Raw genomic sequence first — 20,461 nt, forward strand, 5'->3', positions numbered from 1 at the left:
AACTAGAAGGGCAAGGGCCCCCATATGGAGAGCAGTAAAGGTACATGTACTGAACTGACAAATCTCAGTCCTCCCTGTCGACTAAATGGCACCTATTGGGTATGTGGTTACCAGGCCTATCCCTGGCTATCAGGCATATCTCCCGAGCATGATGAGAAGTGGAAGGGCTGTTGTTATCTTGCTTACGTAGTGCTCCACAGGTGACACTTGGTGTCACTACCTCGCCACCCTCTGGACTGGCAGCACCAGAGGCCCAGAACAGAAGCTGAGAGATTCCGGATGATTCCATTTCTGGGATATGGGACTGTGAGGCTGTCTTGGGAACTAACTAATATAGCATCAGCTTTGGAGAAAATACCAAATGGAACCACAAATGTCTTTGACCAAACTCAACAAGAATTAACCAAGTTGTCATCAGAACAAATGTTTCTTCATACAGTAGCATGATAGAACAGTGATGGCTTTGGATTTGATCAGAAAAAGGGGCACTTGTGTTGCTGTACTTACATACCTGATGAATCAGAAAATATAACTAACTTGTGAAATCACATCTGAGAAGCTACCAAAGAGGTTAAGAAGGTAGGGATCAGTATCACAACTATTACACTCCAGGACACTGGGAGGATAGTGAGCAACTATTCTGTATTATGGTATAACTATTGGTATTATAATAATGACTGTTTTAGCATTTTTGTGTGTAATAACAAGACGAAGGAGAGGAAATGAATGGGTAGTCACTGAAGTGGATGGAGTAAAAGGGAATTTTGGGTAGGGCTTTGAAACTCCATCATTGCTTTACATACATATATACATATATTTCAATTACTATGTTTGATGAAACATAGAGTTGTCATGATATGACAAAAAGGAGGAAATATGGAAATGTACTTCTAGTAACAAAATGCTATTTTTGTCTGAAACAAAACGGAATCTATGTTGTATCAGAATGTTTTGTGCAACATTAGCCAATGGACCTTGAGTATATGATAAACTGCAGGAAGACAAGCAGATGATTTACTGAAAGAATGCTGAGGACACTGATTAAGCAGATGTACAGAATGTCCTTGAACTAAAGCTAACACTTGGGTATAAAGAAGTGATTTTGCTGTTTGTTTTTTCAAAGCTATCACCAGCTCTTGTGCAGTGTTGGTCTTCCCTTGCAGCCAGTAAATTCAATGTGCATTTGATTGATCCACTCTGAGTTAATTGTTGTTTTGTTATAAGATGTAGCGTAAAGGTGTTTGACAATGGCATGATAATTTTGAGCAGAAATTATCTTGATTAATGAATTAGTAACAATAATTATAGACTTTTTAAAATGAAAACAGATGGGTCCTGTTCCTTATGTACATGAATTTGTTTTCATCATCATCATCAAGTGCCATGCCCAGTTTGAGCTTTGACTGCCATGGCCTACACACTCCTGTTTCGGGTCAAGTGGATCAATTCATTGGTATTCATTTCCAGTTCTCTGGCTGCTGTCTCCATCACCATTTATCTTTGTCTTCCTCTTGCTTTCTTCCCTTCAATCTTTCCCATAGTTACCGTGCATTCTAAATCCTCCTTCCTAATCACATGTCCAATGAAGTTACATTGCCTTTTCATGATCTCATACATTATATCTCTTTTTGTGTTTGCTCTGTTCATGACATCCTCATTAGATATTCATTTCGTCCATGATATTCTTTGCCTCCTCCTCAAAAACCACATCTCTGCTGCTACAATTTGTTTCCTCATGTTACTAGATATTGTCCAACATTCTGAGCCATATAACATAACTGGATAAACATAACAGTACTCTGAGGTGGGTTGTCATGCCTAGTTTAATATTGGTCAGTATACTCTTCATTCTCGTAAAGGTGTCTTTTGCCATCCCTATTCTTCTTTTGATGTCCAAATCGCACCTGCCATCTGATGTCACCCAGCTTCCTAAGTAGTAAAAATTCTGTACTTGTTTTATGTCTTCCCCATTTACTCTCAGTCTGCAGATAGGATTCTCCTTCTTTTTGGATATCACCATACATTCTGTCTTTTTGCAATTGACAGATAGACCCATTTTTGCACTTTCTTCAACAACTGTATCAATTAAGTTTTGTAGTTCTTCCTCCATACTTGCAATTAACACATTGTCATCTGCATATCTGAAATTATTGTTGTTTTCACCGCCAACTTTGATTCCCAAGATGTCTCTTATTTTTTGTAATATTGTTTCACTGTACACATTAAATGAATCAGACCCTTGTCTAACACCTCTCTTGATTTTCATAAACTGACTCACTTCTCCATCTATTCTTACAGCGGCAGTTTGTTCCCAGTACAGATTTCTGATTGGTGGAGGTCTTTCGAATCTAGATCTAGAGTTTTCTGTAATATTTCAAATAACTTATTGTGCTTCACTTTATCAAACGCTTTTGTGTAGTCGATAAAACAAACAAATCTTTTTGCACTTGAATAGCTCGTTCTGATAGTATCCTTTGCGTTTCTTGTACCTTTGTCTTTCACGAAACCACATTGTTCTTTGCCTATTTCAGCTTGTATCTTACTTTTAGCTCTTGTCATCAAAATTCTTAGAAGTATCTTGGTGATATGACTCATTAAACATATGGTCCTATGTAATTCACATTCTATTGCTCCAGCTTTCATAGGAAGTGTGATAAATACTGATTTTTTCATCTCTTCTGGTATTATTCCAGTCTCATAAATGTCATTGATTAAATCAGTAAGTTTTTCAATTCCATAATCTTCAAGGGCAATAATTTGTTCTATTAATAATTCATCAGAACCTACTGCCTTTCCTTTCTTCATCTTATTTATTGCATTACAAACTTCAGATTTTAAAGTACTTGGACCTTCAATGTTTTTCTTAATTTCTGATTTTTCGCCTCGATCATCTTCAAACAATTCCTGAATATACTCAGTCCATCTGTGAATAATCTCATCTTTTTCCATGATAATGGTACCATCCTTTGCTTTCAAACATCCACCTGAAGAACAGAGGAGCTTTTTACCAGTGATATTCTTGATTTGTTGATGTAACCTTTCTGGATTAGTAATAGGGATTCTTTCTATTTGCTCACATTCCTGGTTTAACCATTCTTCTTTGGCTTTTTAACATAAGCTTTTAACTCTTTTATCTAAGGACTTATATTGTATAGGATTTGCTTTCTTCCGTCTCCTTTCTTCCATTAGATTTTTTATTTCATCTGTCATCCATTTATTCTTTGTGTTTTTTTCTTTTTTAGGAATCACTGACTTTGCTGATTCTACCAAGGCATCCTTTAGAGAGTTAAATTTCATTTCTACACGATTGCTATCATCTTCAACAGATTCTATTTCTAGACTTTGAAATCTATTCCTTATTTCAATTGTAAATTTTTTGTCTTAAGTTTTCTTCTTTAATTAATTGCAAGTAGTCAAGGGAATGTTCAGGTTTTTGCTTCTTCAGTTTTTTAAGTTTTAACTTTACATGACATACTACTGAGTTATGGTCACTATTACAGTCTGCACCTGGATATGTTTTGCATTGAGTTACTGAGTTTCTAAATCTTTGGTTTATAGTAATAAAGTCAATTTGATTTCTAGTGTTATCACCTGGACTTTTCCAGGTCCACAAGCCTCTTGAATGGTTTTTAAAGTAGGTATTCATAATGACCTGATTATTCATCTTGCACCATTCTACCCATTTCTTTCCCCTAGTCCAAATTTTCCTATGGTATTTCCATCAGCACCTTGTCCTACTTTAGCATTTAAATCTCCCATGACAATAACAATACCTTGAGATTTGCATCCATGCTTTGTTTTACTATTAATAAAAGTATAACAGAAATAGATTGAAATAAATGAAGCATTTTTCAAGTTCAAGTTAAAGTTTATTGTCATTCAACCATACTGCCAAACAAGACTTTATTCCTCCGGGCTAGGGTGCACAACACAGTACATATAACTCACACACATAACACGTAAAATAATATTTAACAAATAATAAAGTGCATACTGTATATGATACAAGTTAGATAGCACTGCTGAAGTTGAGTGATAGCCTACTGTTGCTTTGTAAGGCAAGATATATGACTAAGTACTTTATTAATAACACTTTTTCTGTGGTAAATTGTGGTAAGCTACCACCATGAACAATGAAGAGACAAGTAAAGGCAAGGCTGACTCAATGGTTGAGCCATGTGGGTGCAATGTAAGGTCAGAGCATAGCATAGTCGAGGAGAAGCAAGGTCAAGGCACGTTGGAGTGAGCAGATCAGAGAGGCTTTGGTGCGGAGGAGTTTCAGAACCTGTACACCTAAACCAAGAGCAAGATTGGATCAATCTAAGTGTCAAGCTAATTTGGAAAGGTCAAGAACAGCCAAGGGCTGGGCAGCAGGGTACAGGCGCAGAGTACATGGCTATGGTGAGGCCTGGGTCTTCAGACAATTTAAACACAGGCCCAGAGAGACTGAAAGGCAAGGTGTCAGGACCGGAGGCGAGGTTCAGGCTGGTTCTGCTCACAGTTCCACGATGTTTACTTCTCCTTCCATGGAGCTGAGGCTGGGAGACTGCTCGGTGCTTTGTGTTTGTGAGCTTCATGGCGATTTGCCGTGCTGTGTGATGAACTAAGGCTGTGGGCCTACTCCAGCTGCTCTGGGTCTATGGACTCAATTTGGTTCTGAGCGCTGTTGCTTGCTTTTAGAATTTGCAAGATTTGTTTTTTTTTCTCTCTCCGCAGTGCTGAGGCTGTGAGACTGCTCCTCGTTTCATGTCTGCAAGCTCTGCAGCAATTTGCCCCACCGTGTGATGAACTGAAACTGAGGCTATGGCCTACTCTGGCTGCTCTGGTCTCTGCATCTACGGACTCAATTTGCTTCTGAATGCTCTGCTTACTTTTATTGTTCGTATGACTTGTGTTTTTTTTCTCTGCACATTGGGTATTGGTCTTTTTTAATTTGGGTTCTTTTGGCTTTCTTGTTTTGTGGCTGGCTATAAGCAGATGAATCTCAAGGTTGTATAATTTAAACATACTTTCATAATAAATGTACTTTGAAACTTTGAAAGTATCACGCTACTGGCACTTCATACACGATGAGACCTGGATGGCTGCAGGGAGTTAAGTAGCCTTACAGCCTGGAGGAAGAAGCTGTTTCCCATCCTAACAGTTCTTGTCCTAATGCTACAGTACCTCCTGTCTGACGGTAGGGGGTCAAAGAGATTGTTGGACAGATGAGAAGAATCAATATCGACGCAAAGGGCCCTGCGTATGTGGTGTTCCAGATAAATAACTCTAATGGGTGGAAGAGAGGCCTTGGTGATCAGCAGTCCTCACAATCCTTTGTCGGGATTTGTGGTCAGATGCCTTGCAATTCCTGTATCAGAGAGTGACGCAGCTGGTCAGAACACTCTTAATGATGGTACTGTAGATTGGTTAAATCGTGGTGGGGGGTGGAGGTGAAGCCTTACTCGCCTCAATCTCCTCAGGAAGTGGAGATGCTGCAGTACTTTCTCACCAAAGAGGTGGTCTTGAGATTGTCCATGATGTGCACTCTCAGAAACTTGGTGTTCCTAACTCCCTCCATGTGTGTGCAGAGAGGAGTGCTCACCCTGCACTTTCCTAAGGTCTACAATCTTCTCTTTGGTCTTGTCCACGTTCAGACTCAAGTTGTTGTGCTCGCCCCATTCTATCAGCTGCCCTAACTCCTTCCTGTATGCTGTTTCATCATCGTTGCTGAAGAGACAACCACTGTTATATCATCAGCAAACTAAATGATTAAATTTGAACTGGATCTAGCAATGCAGTCGTGCGTCAGCAGCGTGAACACTAGTAGGCTGAGCACAGCCCTGGGAGCCAGTGCTCAGTGTGATGGAACGAGAGATATTTCTGTCAACACGGACTGATTGTGGCATTTCTGTCAAGATGTCCAGGTTCAAGTCATAGAGGGAGCTGTTGAGACCCAACTGGGACAGTTCACCCACTAGCTTCTGAAGGATGATCATATTAAACACTGAGCTGAAGTCTATAAACAGCATCCAGGCGTATAAGGCAGCATTTTCTAGGTGGGACAGGACGGAGTGGACTGCGGAGGCTATGGCATCATCAGAGGACAGATTTGAGTGATAAACTAACTGGAAAGGGTCAAATGTAGTAGGAAGATGAGACATAATACGATCCATAAACAGACACTCAAAGCACTTCATTATTGTTGAGGTCACAGTTACTGGACTGTAGTCGTTGAGGCAGGTAACTGTTACACTCTTGGGCACTGAGATGATGGTAGCTGCCTTGAAGCCTGGGGTGTGGTGTGGGGGTGGGGGAGTCAATGAACCGTTCCAAAGAGATGTTGAAGATGTCTGTTAGAATCTCAGTTAACTGGGCTGCACAGTCCCTCAGCGCCCAACCAGGTATGTTATCAGGTCCCACAACTTTACGTGGGTTGACCCTGGCTAGGGTCTTCCTCACATCATCCGCAGCCAGACAGAGTGCCTGCACCTCGTGGGGAACAGGGGCCTTCCTCGCCAGTACATCATCTGCTTGTTCCATGCATCAAACCGAGCATAAAAGATCTTAAGCCTATCAGGAAGAGGAGCATCACTGCCATTAATATGCAGGGTGGACTTGTAGTCCGTTATGGTCTGAATGCCCTGCCACATGTGCCTCGTATTTCTGGTGTCTGGCTGCATATTCTCTGTGAATAATTCCATTTTGCTTTCCTAATATCAAGGGAAAGTGCAGCTCTTGCTGACCTAAGAGCCATCTTATTCCCCAAACTGAAAGCATCATCTCAATCTCTCAGTCATACTCAGACCTCTGCTGTCAACCGTGGCTTCTGATTTGCTCTCACATAGATGTGTTTAATAATAGTGATGTCCTCCGTCCAGTTCTCGATATAGCCAGCCACAGATCTCGCATATTCATCAATGTTAATGTGATGGTCGTGTGTAGCCTTCTCCCTGAACGTGCTCCAATCCACGTTTTCAAAACAGTGCTATAACGCTGCATCTAGACAAGCTGACATCTTGTTTAGAAATAATCCTGTTCAGTATTATTAATATAATTTTTTTAAAAAGACAACTGTAAAATAACATCATTTCCAGACATCCCACCCTGCAAAAACACATTTCAGGGAGGTAGCACCTCCACACCCCCAGTCAACCTCCAAGGGTGTATGTAATACATTGTTTAGTGATTTTGTCTAATCTGTAAACCAAGTTGGGTATGTGCAGAAAATGTGACATCAAAATATGTACTTATAATATATTATCATGTTTATTCTATTACAACTTTAAGCCAGTCTACAGGGAGTTTGGCCTCATCATGTAGGACATCAATAGAGTAGCTCCTTAGCAGCTAGCCAGCTAGTTTAAATAATGTTAGCTATGCTAATGAATGAATGACACCTGTTAAACTCACCTCATCATGTCTTTTACATTTTAACCCACCATGGGCAATAGAAAAGTCACTGCTGCAAACAGTGCAGTGAGCAACACTGTCATTATTTTTGAGGTCAACTGTAAAGCCCGCCCACAGAGAAAACTGATAGGTCTACTTAGCACGAGGAGAGACCAATCAGGATGCTCACTCCCTCTCCCTCTCCCCCTCCAAAAAATTGATTTCTGGGATATTGTATATAATTTCCGGGCGTCAGGGAGCCACTATCAATATGCGGGAGACTCCCGGAACTTCCAGGAGAGGTGGGATGTCTGCATTTCTAAATGGTATCGTTATTGTTACTGTTTACTATCTAAATACTGACAGTCTGCAAGGATTTCAAAACCTACCATTCAATGTCATGTGTTGTTGCAATTGTCTAGCTGTCTAACCAATATGATAGTAAAAGAGGGCCTTGAAAGGATTGGCACATAGTCAGTTTGTGATTTGTTTCCTTGGAGCAGCAAGCCTCACTGGAATGATGTCAGAAATGAGAAAGTTGTCCTTTGAAATCAGATTAAGATTTGTTCTCAGTGGGGTGTACATTGGAAGTCTATTTCCACGAGCCATATATTTCTAGAACTAGTGGGTACAATGTAAAGTTAAGGGGTTGCCCTGTTATCAAATGTCTTCACTCTGTTACTTATAAAGATTTGGATCCTAAAGCTGAAAGCTTTCTGGACATCTAGGGAGTTGACAGATATGCTGATCAAACTGCAGATTTAAAACAAAATGTTAAATGGCAGCTTTTTTCTTGTTAATTTTTGTTCAGGTCAAGTTTTGTACAAGTACTTGTATGCACAAGTGCACTTAAAATTTGCAGCAACATAATAAACACAAAGCATTGGAGACAATGAGATAAGAGTTTATTCAATTTTATCAGTTTCAATCACATCTGCTAGCTTCAGTTAGCTCAACCTGGATGTTCATTTCCTTTTCATTTCTTCAATGATGCAATCTGGAAAATATAGATTTGCATAAGGAAATTGTGATGTCATTGTTTACTTAAGTTTTTAAAAGGTATAAATACTCGGTCCCATTCCACTTTTTAAACAAAGAAGACAAAACCACTCAAACTAATCCTGTTAAAGTCTGTCTTTACCTTATCAAGTTATTCAAGCAACAGAAGTTGAGTTCTTACATTTTTTGAACAACTACTGCAACCACCTTAAAAGTAGTTTGAGTTCCTAAAGCACGAAGAACCTATCTGTGGTTGGCTATGAAGATGAAAAGGTGTTTCTCAAAGTTGTTCAAGCAAATGCAACTTTACTATAAATTTGCCCCTAAAATATTATATAGTACATTATGCATGATATACACAAACCATAAAATTATGAAGTGTAATGAATAGGAAGAGGCATTTCTGGCATTAAAACATCCTGTAGTGGTGTTTAATTAATAACAAGAATGAATCTAATTAATCTTATTTAAACCCAAAAAGGGCATTAAGGATAGTGTTACAGGAACCACCCCTTCTAATAATGATCAGGAAGGCACAGAAAGAATCTGCAATTACCAACAAATACCTTAATTATCTCAACAAAAGAACACATGAACTTACACAACCAAATACTTGTGTGCACAAGTTCTAAGTTTTCCTGACCTTCCATGAACAGTTAAAGAACAGAAATGATTTTACCAGTTAAAAAAGAGTTTCTGCTGCTGGCCATACATTCCTCGTAGTTCCATTTGGGATCTCCACATGTCCATGGGCACCTCATATACACCATGGTGAACCTCCTACCAAGTCATTGCTACAGCACACTTGAAGTGTCTGCTTTTATATTCATTCCTTACCAATTCACGTTACATTCCAGTGTCATTGTTTGTAGGTCATGTGTTTGACCTTTAACACCTTGTTATTGGCTCTGCTCCAGGCCAACATCCATTCATTACCCTCTTCCCAGCAAGTGACAATTAGTAATTTATGACTCTTTGTTCTCAATCAGGAACGGGCTTGAATCATGCAGAACAGCTTCAAACCACACCATTCACAAAACTGCCTGTTATATCCAACCAAAGAACACCTTACAAATAACTTTTTTATTTGGAATCAATCATGAGTTCAGCAGATTATCTGGAGCATCGTTGTGTCTACTTTAAAACACTGATCAACTTTAGCTCACAAAAGGTGTCTCTTCATAAAATGGCAGCGTCCATCTACTCCCTCATGGCAAGAATAAAGACAATTGGCCTGTCTTCTTCAACTGGCCTTGATTCATTCGAATTCACTGATTTGTAGACTGTAGTTCTCTTTGGTCAACAATAGAATTTCAACTCTTCAATAAGTGTGTAGCAGTATTGTATACATTTTTGAAAATTCCAGCAAACACCCAGCTCTCTTTGTAAGATATGACTCAATTACAGTATAACGAGGTTAACATGCAGTCCACTTTCCTGTTGCTCCAACTTTGTGACATCTAAAGTAGATTTCCTCAACCCTGAGAATTAGACCAATAATAAGCCTGATGACTTTGGTTTAAAGCAGGAAAGAAAACTCAAAGTGGATGCACAAGCAGAGGAGTGTCTGTACATCAGGTGACTCTGACAGGAAATGATAAAGTAGGGGTAGTGTGGGGTGCTGTGGGGTGATTTAGTTGGGGGAGGTGGGAAAGAAACCGCTTTTGAATCTAGTGATCCTTGTGTCGATGCTACATAGCCTCCTCCCTGATGGCAGTGGGACAAACAGTCCAGGAGCAGGATGGGTGGGATCCTTCATGATATTGCTGGCCTTCTTCTGGTACTAGTCTATGGACTTTGGGAGGAAACCGTAGTAAACAGAGGAAACCCATGTGATCACGTGGAGAATGTACAAACTCCTTACAGATGGCGCTAGAATTGAACTTAGAACTCCGACACCCCCGAGCTGTAGTAGCATCATGCTAACTACCATTGTGCCCTTAGAAAGGTGAGTGGGTGGGGGAGGGGAAGCCTCATTCACCTCAATCTCCTCAGGAAGTGGAAATGCTGCTGCGTTTTCTTAATTAAAGAGGTGGTGTTGAGGGACCAGGTGAGATAGTCCAGTATCTGCACTCTCAAAAATTTGTTGGCCCTAACAATCTCTACAGAGGAGCTACCTATGTGCAATGAGGAGTTATCAGCCTCCACCTTCCTAGATTCCATAATCTCTTTAGCCTTGTCCACTTTGAAACCCAAGTTTGTTATGCTCACACCATTCTACAATCTGCTATACCTCCTCTCTGTACACCATCTCATCATTGATAAGGCTATCATCAGAGAACTTAATGATTCGGCTTGAGCTGGATCTGGCGGTACAGTCATGCCTCAGCAGCAGGCTGAGCACACATCCCTGGGGTATACCGGTGATGGAGCTGGGAATGTTGCTGCCAAAAGAACTGACTGTGGTCTCCTGTCCAAAAGTCCAAGATCCAGTTACAAAGTGAGGTGTTGATACCCAACAAGGATAGTTTACCTACCAGCTTCTCAGGGATGACCATAGTAAATGCCAAGCTGAAGCTGGTTAACAGCAGCCTGGTGTACAAAACACCATTTTCCAGGTAGGACAGAACAGAGTGGAGTTAAGAGGTTATGTCATTGTCAGTGGACCAATTTGTACATTAAGTGATCTGGAGAGGGTCCAATATAGCAGAAAGATGAGATTTAATGTGGTCCATAACCAGCCACTCATAGCACTTCATTATTGCTGAGATCAGTGTCATTAGATGGTAGTCATTAAGGCAGGTACTATCATCCTCTTGGCCACGGGGATGATCAGTTAACTGGGCTACACAGTCCCTCAGCAACTGACCAGGTATGTAATTAGGCCCTGCAATCATACGTGGGTTGACCTAGCTCGGGTCTTCCTCTCGTCATCTGCGGCCAGACAGAGTGCCTGTACCTCAGGTAGGGGGAGGGCCTTCCTCAGCAGTACATCATCCCGTCATCAAACTGTACGTAAGAGTCATTCAGCCTATCAGGAAGAGAGGTTCACTGTCATTGATGCAGGACTTGTGGTCTGTTATGGTTTGAATGCGTGCCACATGCATTCCTGATGTAAATAGCTGTAAATTCTCTCTGAATTATCCTGTTTGCCTTCCTGACATAGGGAAAGTGCTTTCTTATTCCCCAAACTGAAGGCAGCATCCCAGTCTCTCAGCAGTGCCCAGATCTCTGCTGTTAGCCATGGCTTCTGATTTGCCCTCACAGAGATGTATTTAATCACAGCGATACCCTCAATGCATTTCTCTATATAGCCAGTCACAGATCCCACATATTCATCAATGTTAATGTGATGGTCATAGGTATCCACGTCTCTGAACATGCTCCAGTCTGTGTTTTCAAAACAGTCCTATAATGCTGAGGTTGCACCTCCTGGCCAGGTCTTTGTCTCTCTTTGAGCTGACTTGTCCCATTTAATCAGTGGTTTGTATGCAGGAATTAGTATAATAGGTAAGTCGTCAGAGTATCCAAGGTGAGGCGGGGCAGACAGCCTTGGAAGCAGCATGTTGCTATTAACAGATCTAATATGTTCTCACCGCTGGTACGTGTAATGATGTGATCTGTATGAACAGTATGCAAGACAGGCCCTTCACTGTACCTCGGGTAGACCCAACGATAATAAACCAGTTTTAATTCCAGCGCTGAATAAAGTGTCAGCCAAGTAAGCTATTTTGTCCTGTGAGCGTTGGATTTCTTGAATGTTATTGGAGATACACATATCAAGGCAGGCAGAGAGCATTTCATCACTATTCTTATATGTGTTGCAGATAGTAGAAAGGCTTTGGGATGTCATAAGGTGAGTCACTCACTGCAGCCTTGGGAATGAAATTTGTTTATTGATGTACTTGGATTGGTTGTATTGTTTCTACTAAAATGACACTGGTCAACTCTTTAGAGTAGGCATAGAAGAATTGTTCTAGGGGGACTTTGCAGTGGGCAGTAAGTGGTAAGACTTGAGTGGTGGCAGGATGTGGGGTACAATGGCCAGGTAGTGGGAGGATAGAATGAAATAGATTAATATATATGAATGGATTCTTCAGTATGTTGTTAATTCACCACCTCTTCTTTAATTTTCCTGAATCTGCCGGGCAAAAGACAATGACCCACCCATATTGCCAGTCTTTGATTTGTGGTTTCTCATCTTGCACAATATCCCTCCATAACAGCTTACACAAGAAAAATAAGTTACAAAAATCATGAAACCAATTGCACTACAATGGCAGTATACAGTATTCAAGAATAACAACCTGTGGTGTATGGAAACTAAGATGACACTACAAAGCTTGCCTTTTCTAGGAAGGATATACTGCACATCCAATCCTACACTAGACAGCCAGGTCAGAATAGTGTCTGATTTCCAAATCACTTTTCAAACTGCAGAACGTGCTGTATGAACAACACACTAATGTAAATGTAAATAATTGGATAAAGTACCCTCTACTCTTACCTTGTAACCATTCCATTCCTTCTTGAAGTCCCTCCCCTGTCAGAGCACTACAGGGACTACAAACATAAGGATGAAAATGACAATGCTGCTCATAAAACATTTTCCCGATTATAGAACCATACAGAAAGGAAATGACCATTGGGCCCAACCTGGGAGCACTTTCTGTATCAATGCCATGCACAGCACTTCGTATATGGGCTTCCATGCCGAAGTGATTCAAGTGCTCCTCTGGATACTTAGTTACTGTCAGGAGATTTAACACTCACAGAACAGTGCATTTCAGTTACTTTCACCTTCTGAGTGAAGGTGGACTGCCTCATCTAAATCTCCTTCCCCTCATCCTAAATCTATGTGTCTAGTTTTATCTACTTCTAAAGTAGTGAAAGGTTTATTGTAGACTCCCCTATCCTTACCCCTTGTAATTTTATACAAGTCATTCATGTCCCTTCTTAAACTCTTCTAGTCCAAGGAGAGATCACTTAGCTTCTCTAGTTTCTCTCAAAACTGACCAGCTCTGTCTCAGACAATATTCTGGTGAATTTCCTCTGCACACCCTTCATTGCTGATACATCGTTCCTATATTTTAATGATCCCAATTACACAGAGTACTCCAAATGCGATTTTACAAAGTTGGAGCATAACTTCCCAATTTATGTACTCATTGGCCTGCCTAATAGAGGCCAGTTTCTCATATGCCATCCTAATCATGTTATCTATCTATGTTGCCACCTTCAAGGATATAAGGACTTGTATTTTAGGTTCCCTCTATTCCACAATACTCCCTAAAACCTTACCATTTGTGGTGTATGTCCTAGCCTCATTAACGCTCCCAAAATGCAAAACCTCTCATTTGTCTGAATTAAATTCCATCTGCAGATTTTCAGCGCTCTTCACCTATCAATCAATACCTTTCTGCAGCCTAAGACTTCTTTCTACAAGTTCTCCTGACCTACAGTACAAGAGATGTTCAAAGATGGGGAAAGTGTATTCAAAACAATGAAGCAAATTTTTTTATATTTTAATTTTGTTTTTGAAATTAAGATTTCACTCAATTGAAAAAAAATGTACTTCTATAATACCATTAATGAAACAGAACATTCCATGTGCTTCTCTCTAACTTCTACAAACAAATTTAATGACAAGCCCATAAAGAAGCCAACACAAATGACCGGAGAATAAGTCAAAGGTAGATTTTGAGGAGTGTTTTAAAGCAGGAAAATGAGAGTGATGTGTAATGGTTAAATAAATGCATTTCAGAGCTTTAGGGCTTTGACAGAAAAGACACGGCAATTAAAATCTGAGTTACTCAAAAGGGAGAATTGAAAGTGCAAAGATATCTCGAGAAGTTATAGAATAGGAGATTACAGAGACAGGGAGAGGCAGGGATATGCCAGGATTTAGAAACAATGAAGGGTATTTTAAAATTGAATTGTGCTTAACAAATAACCAATGTAGATTATAATCATATGTGTGTTGAATAAACAGATACAGATACAGTTGACCTCCACCTTATAGCTGCTTGGGTAAGAGAAATTTGCCTGTGTGGAATTCACAAATAACTACCGAAAATCTTGAGTTATGGATCAAATTTTACTTTTATTGAATTTAAGTAGGAAAAGGAATAATGACAAAATGCAAAAGAAACAAATCTTGTCATTCAACATTGTGGGGCGAAATATGTGGATATGACATCACTGCATCGACTGGGTTGACAATCACAGCAAAGTCCCTAATTTGTCATGCCCTCTCCCATCCAAACACATGTGAATAGATGTCTCAGAGGGCAACACTACCACTGTTTTTCCATATGTGAGCCACTTTCTCTTAATACCCCACAGTACTAAGTGATTAAAAATGAAAATTGACAACATTTATTGTTTTGTTTGCACGAGCCTTGTCCATCCCCAGAATCTAATCCCCCAAGTCTAATTTTAAATAAGGGCAGTGATTGTGATTGACGATAAAATGACTAAATGTGCGAGAAAGGTATCCCATACACTTCTCCTTTATTAACATGGGTTTCAACGGGATAAAAGGGGGGGTTGCATCACAGAAAATTGCAACATGGACAGTTTTTAGAAACACAACCCCTGAGTAATGCCAGGGTTGCCTGTACAAGTTAAGAGATGGGCTTCAGAGTTTTGAATGAACATAAAGTTAAAGCGGGTGAAAATGAGGGACTAATTGAAATAACTGTCCAGTCACATCACAGACATGAATGAAGGTTTTGATAGCAGATGAGTAAAAAATGGTCATGTAATATAATGAAAATGGAGATTGAGAGAGAGGACTGTCAGACCATTGAAGTTCATGCCTTTAATATTCCCACTATGGAGCAAGTTGTATTTTGGACTCCTGTGAAATTTAATTTCCCAATATATAACCCATTTTATTCATTGTTGGTTCCTCTGAGAAGTTACTAATTTTGCACACATGCTCTGTATTGTGCTTTTACCCTTCAACTTCATATTTCCTTAAGTTTATAAACATCTTCTTTCTCTGAAAAAGGATCCAGTGCTTTCCCATCATATAAGATGAATAAATGCTGGATTAAACCACCCACAAACCCATAAGGAAGCTCAACTCACAGCTTATGTGGGTCAAAGATGACCAGGGACTCAGGTTGGCTGGTGTTTACAGGATTCCCTGTGAATGTGGGGTAGCGTGTATCAGCCAGATGGGTCGCATGGTGGATACTCCTGCATCAAGGAGTACCGGAGGTGTATCCTTTTGGGTTACCCGGAGAAACTGGCAGTAGCAGAACATTGCATTGGTAATAGCCATAGGATTGGCTTTGATGGCACAAGACTACTGTGCCATGCCAACAGCTTTTGGGACCATCTGGTAAAGGAAGCTATTGAAATGAAACTATCAGATAAGAATTATAACAAAAATGAAGGTCTCACTCCAAGTAAGAACTGGAATTCGATTGTAAACATGGTGGGAGAATGGAACCCTGATTGGATGAGGACTAACCAATCGGGAGGGACAGAGGATGGCAGTATAAATACCACCAGAATAGGCATGCCCAGGCATCATCCCTGATGAAGATGGCTGAGTTTGTCATCAAAACATTGGTTATAATCAATACCTGTACCTGGCTGGAAACCCACGAAGAGTATATTCATCTTCTTTCTCTCTCTCTTCCTTTAATGATCATAACTAGAGCTATCCTAGATATTTCTTTTACGTATGTCACCAGAGCCTTGAATATAACTTTACATATCCAGCATTTGCTAATAGATTACTGTTTGTTGGTGACTAAAGACTAGTGCTAAAATTATTATATTGGCTCAGGCACTGAACCATTCAGCTTTAGATACCAGATCAAACCATGTGACTTAGAATAGCGCCAAATTTAAATAACCTTCACTTGATGATTGAAAGTTGTTTCTCAGCTGACTTGAAAAGACACTGTTAGCATTAAATATCCAGTATTCTATATTTAATATTTCAGTAATATTTCAGTAATATTGTAAATGTGTTGTTGATTAAGTATTCTTTATTTGATTAAATAATTTATTACAGATTCTAGATTAAAAATGAGTGACTTGTACATATTATCACGCTACCACATGATATGCAGATGTTTCACTTAGAGAACAAACTAAGACTTGCATTCCCGGCTCTATTGCTTTTCCTTGAATTAATTTAATGTTTTGAAGTTACAGAACATAGCACAAAGAACCTCCAATTTTCATCACATTGGTATAAACACAAATGAGGTTGTCCCTTTGGCTACTCAGTACATATCTTACTGTTAAGTGTAACTCAAAAGAATGGGATCCTCTAATTTATCTTTCATTCATATGAGAATCCTTAATCTGACGAATATTTTTGACAGGTAGGTCACGTGTCTCTGCAGAAGACTTATTGAAAATTAATTGCCATTTCCAACAATTAAAGGCAATATGCCTTTTCTACTATTTACACTGGGATTTCATGTGCTCTCTGTGCATAGCATGGAGTTTTCAATGATGACTCAAATGCTGTTCCTCTGCTTTCAGTGTTCATGGACCAGGAATTCACAGGTATCAATAGGGATTTTGCATTTATATCAAACACACTTTTAGAATATTCCTAAATATTTTCCTTTTCCTACCTACTAATCTTATAATGTCTTTTTTGAGAGAATAGTGGTGGTCATGTGAATGGTGCAGTCTGTACAATGGATCAGACTGAGTGCAATGAGTGCCTCAGTGCTGGCGATGGAATGGACTGGGAGACAACATTGATGTCAATTCGCTTATCCTTCTCAGATTTAGAGGTCTTTGTGGAGGTAATCTGAGTCTCAGAAGTAAAAGGGAAAGCAGGAATTACTGTTTGGTAGAATTTTAACACAGATGTTGGCCATCACTGAGAGAGAGCTTCAGAGATATAAAATGTGATGCATGATTTACAGGAATTTATTGTGAACTTTTATTGTATGAGGGCAATACTGTGTAGTGGGGCCAGACTGGTAAAGAAGCTTTGTTTTGTGCATGTTGAATATCAGGCTCATTCTCTTGAATACAGTACCTGTGAACAAGTCAACAACCTCGCATGGTCCCAGAACACATTCTACACAATCAAGAAAGCTCGCCAATGCTACTACTTTCTGAGGAGGCTGAAGAGAGCTGAACTTTGCTCGTCCATACTCCTGTCATTCTATAGATGCGCAGTAGAGAACACTTTTATAAGCTGCATCACTGCTTGGCACTATGGCGGACAGGAAGGCTCTACAACGGGTAGTCAAAGCTGCCCAACGCATCACTGGCACCAGCCTACCTGTCATCAAGCACGTATTTACAGAAAGGTACTAGGAAAGGATCCCACACGCCCTGCGCATGGACTCTGTCTCACTCCCATCAGGGAGGAGGCTACATAGCATCCTCACCAGGACCACCAGACTGAAGAACAGTTACTTTCCCCAAGCAGTAAGACTGATCAACACCTCCACCCACTAACTCCATCACAATGTTATTTTCCATCAATCACCTTATGTACAGTATATCATCACTTTATGTACATACAATTAATCTATGTATATAAGATATCTAATTATATTTATTATGTTTTTTAGTATTATTATTGATTTATTTATCTTTTGTGTGTTTCTTTCCTGCTGCATTGGATCTGGAATAATAATTATTTTGTTTTCCTGACACTTGTGTACAAGAAATGACATTGAAAAATCTTCAATCTCTCTCTTGAATGACATTAACATGGCACAAACACATTTTTCATCTGCCTACTGCAGTTTAACCACTGTTCAACCTAAACTGCCTTCACAACAGAACCAATTTCAATGATCTGATATTGTTAATCCTATAGATTAGTTTTAATCTGCTGAGGAATTTATTGGAAGCAAGGGACAGCAATTCAGTAAGAAAGGACTGTTAGTGCAAGGTCACAGCTTTGCTTGACATTATTTTGCTCTGAAGTTGGTTCTGTTGTGGACCTGCTAATTAAATCAAGGCTTTCATTCCATCATCAACAAAACATAAAATAAAACAACCTCCTGACTTTGAATGCAATAAAATTCTTTCCTTTCCTAGGCACATCCTTATTTCTTCAACTATCAATGTCTAACCCACCTTTGAAAAATTCACCATCTCCTACAAAATGAAACCTGCCTTTAAATTTAATTTGCAATTTGCAATTTCTGGCAATCAATTATTCAAGAATGGTATGTTTATATTTTTAACAGTATTAACTTGTGTATGAATATTCTTGACATCTATGAACAATAAATGGAATACCATTATGATCACTTCCAGTACAATTTGTGTTTTAAATAATTATGGATCTTATGATATTTTTCAGTGAAATTAAGTAACATCCATCAACACAATGATCTGTTTCTCCAATCTACCATAACAAGATATTTCACCTACCATAGATACCAACGTTTTTTCTGGATGTTATGAAGTCTCAATATCTGGGTGAGCATGTCTGATGGCATAACATCTTTCAGATCGATTTTATTTGCCAAAAAAAGAATGGGGATTTGTCTGTGTTTAACATCTGCAAGTACAAATATGATGTTCTGTTAGTTCCTATGCAAATACATTTCTGTGTAGCATGTGAGAACACAATCACAATATCCTTTTTTTGAAACATACAAAGCTAGATAAGAAAGTGAGAATGCATTGAATATGCAAAGTTAAGTGATAGGGCAAGAAAATGGGAAATGGTGTATAATCTCAGCCAATGCAAGGTTACTCATTTTGACCAGGAGAAAAAGAACACATCATTGTCAAACTACGTTTGATGCCTTTTTCCTGCATTCTAGTCCATAAAATTGTGATGGCGCAATAAGTCAGTCAGCCCATTGAGACTATGTTGGTTGTGATACAACAATTCCATCAGTTCCATTTCCCTGTTCTTTTTCCATTGCTCTGTAAATTATTCTGTTAAGTGCCTATTCAATTCTCATCTGAAAGTCTTGGTTGATTCTGATTACAAAAAATAAACATGTAAGTAACAGAATGTTGGCCTTTATTACAAAGGGTTGCAACCCAACAGTAAAAGTTTTTCCACAACAATGCAGGGCTTTAGTATTGTGACACTTGGAGTAATATACACTCAGTTGCTAAGGTACCTAATGAAGTGGACACTGAGTGTATTTCTGTATGTTCATGGTCTTCTGCTGCTCTAGCCCATCCACTTCAAGGTTCAACATGTTGTGCATTCAGAGATATTCTTCTGCAAACCCTTTGAGGTAAGACATGGTTATTTGAGTTACTATCACCTTCCTGTCAGCTTGAACCAGTCTGACCATTCTCTTCTGTCCTTCCTCATTAACAAAACACTTTTGCCTGCAGAACCGCAGGTCACAGGATTTTTTTTTTGTTTTTTCACCATTCTCTATAAACTCTAGAGAGTGTTGTGCATGAAAGTCCCAGGAGATCAGCAGTTTCTGAGATACTCAAACCACACCATCTGACACCAACAACCATTCCATGGCCAGAGTAACTTAGATCATATTTCTTCTCTATTCCAATGTTTGGTCCGAACAACAACCAAGTCTCTTGACCATATCTGTATGCTTGTATGCATTGAGTTGCTGCCACATGAATGGCTGATTAAATATTTGCAATAACAAGGTGTGTAGGTGTACTAATAAACTAGCCACTGAGTGTATAGGAGGTCTCACTTGATGATGGGGGATCATCAACCTAACAAAGTCTTTTTTTCACAAATGCAGTCTTCTGAATATTTACTGCTTTTTAAAAAATTGATTCCAGAGAAGGCTTGTGTAGGTGACGCAATTTGGGACTTGCAAGAATAATATTTGAATGTAAAGAATGTTTTCAAGAAAGATCAGTGAAATATGCAAGATCCTGAGAGAGGTTAATGGAGTAGATGCAAAGATAATATTTTCCCCGGCTAGAGAGTCCGGAAATGCAGAGGGAACAAGTTGGAGATGGAATTAGGAGATGACAAAGTCTCGAGAGAAAGTGTCGGTGCTTAGGATTAACATGAGGATTGTGAATCCTTGGAATGCTCAAAATCACTCAGGATACTCTAAGGCAACTTTTTTTATGCCATGGACTAATGCCATTAAGCACGGGATCCATGGAACCCAGATTGGGAACCTGTACTCTAAGGGAATCCAGGGATTGGGTCAATGGGAGAACTGAGGAAAGAAACAACCATTAT

General features: G+C 39.4%; 1 protein-coding gene across 1 annotated transcript in view; it reads right to left on the reverse strand.

The window, feature by feature from the left end:
* Positions 1–8,268: 8,268 nt before the first annotated feature.
* The window catches only part of LOC140203725 (ADP-ribosylation factor-like protein 6), a 39,774-nt gene continuing 27,581 nt past the window's right edge, over positions 8,269–20,461 (reverse strand). The window contains exons 7-8 of the mRNA XM_072269760.1: positions 18,694–18,823; positions 8,269–8,368 (exon numbers count right to left, since the gene is read on the reverse strand). The gene's annotated coding sequence lies outside the window, so the exon portion shown is untranslated. The remainder of the gene's footprint in view (positions 8,369–18,693; positions 18,824–20,461) is intronic.

This window comes from Mobula birostris, chromosome 10, assembly GCF_030028105.1.
Source record: "Mobula birostris isolate sMobBir1 chromosome 10, sMobBir1.hap1, whole genome shotgun sequence".
Classification (NCBI taxonomy): domain Eukaryota; kingdom Metazoa; phylum Chordata; class Chondrichthyes; order Myliobatiformes; family Myliobatidae; genus Mobula; species Mobula birostris.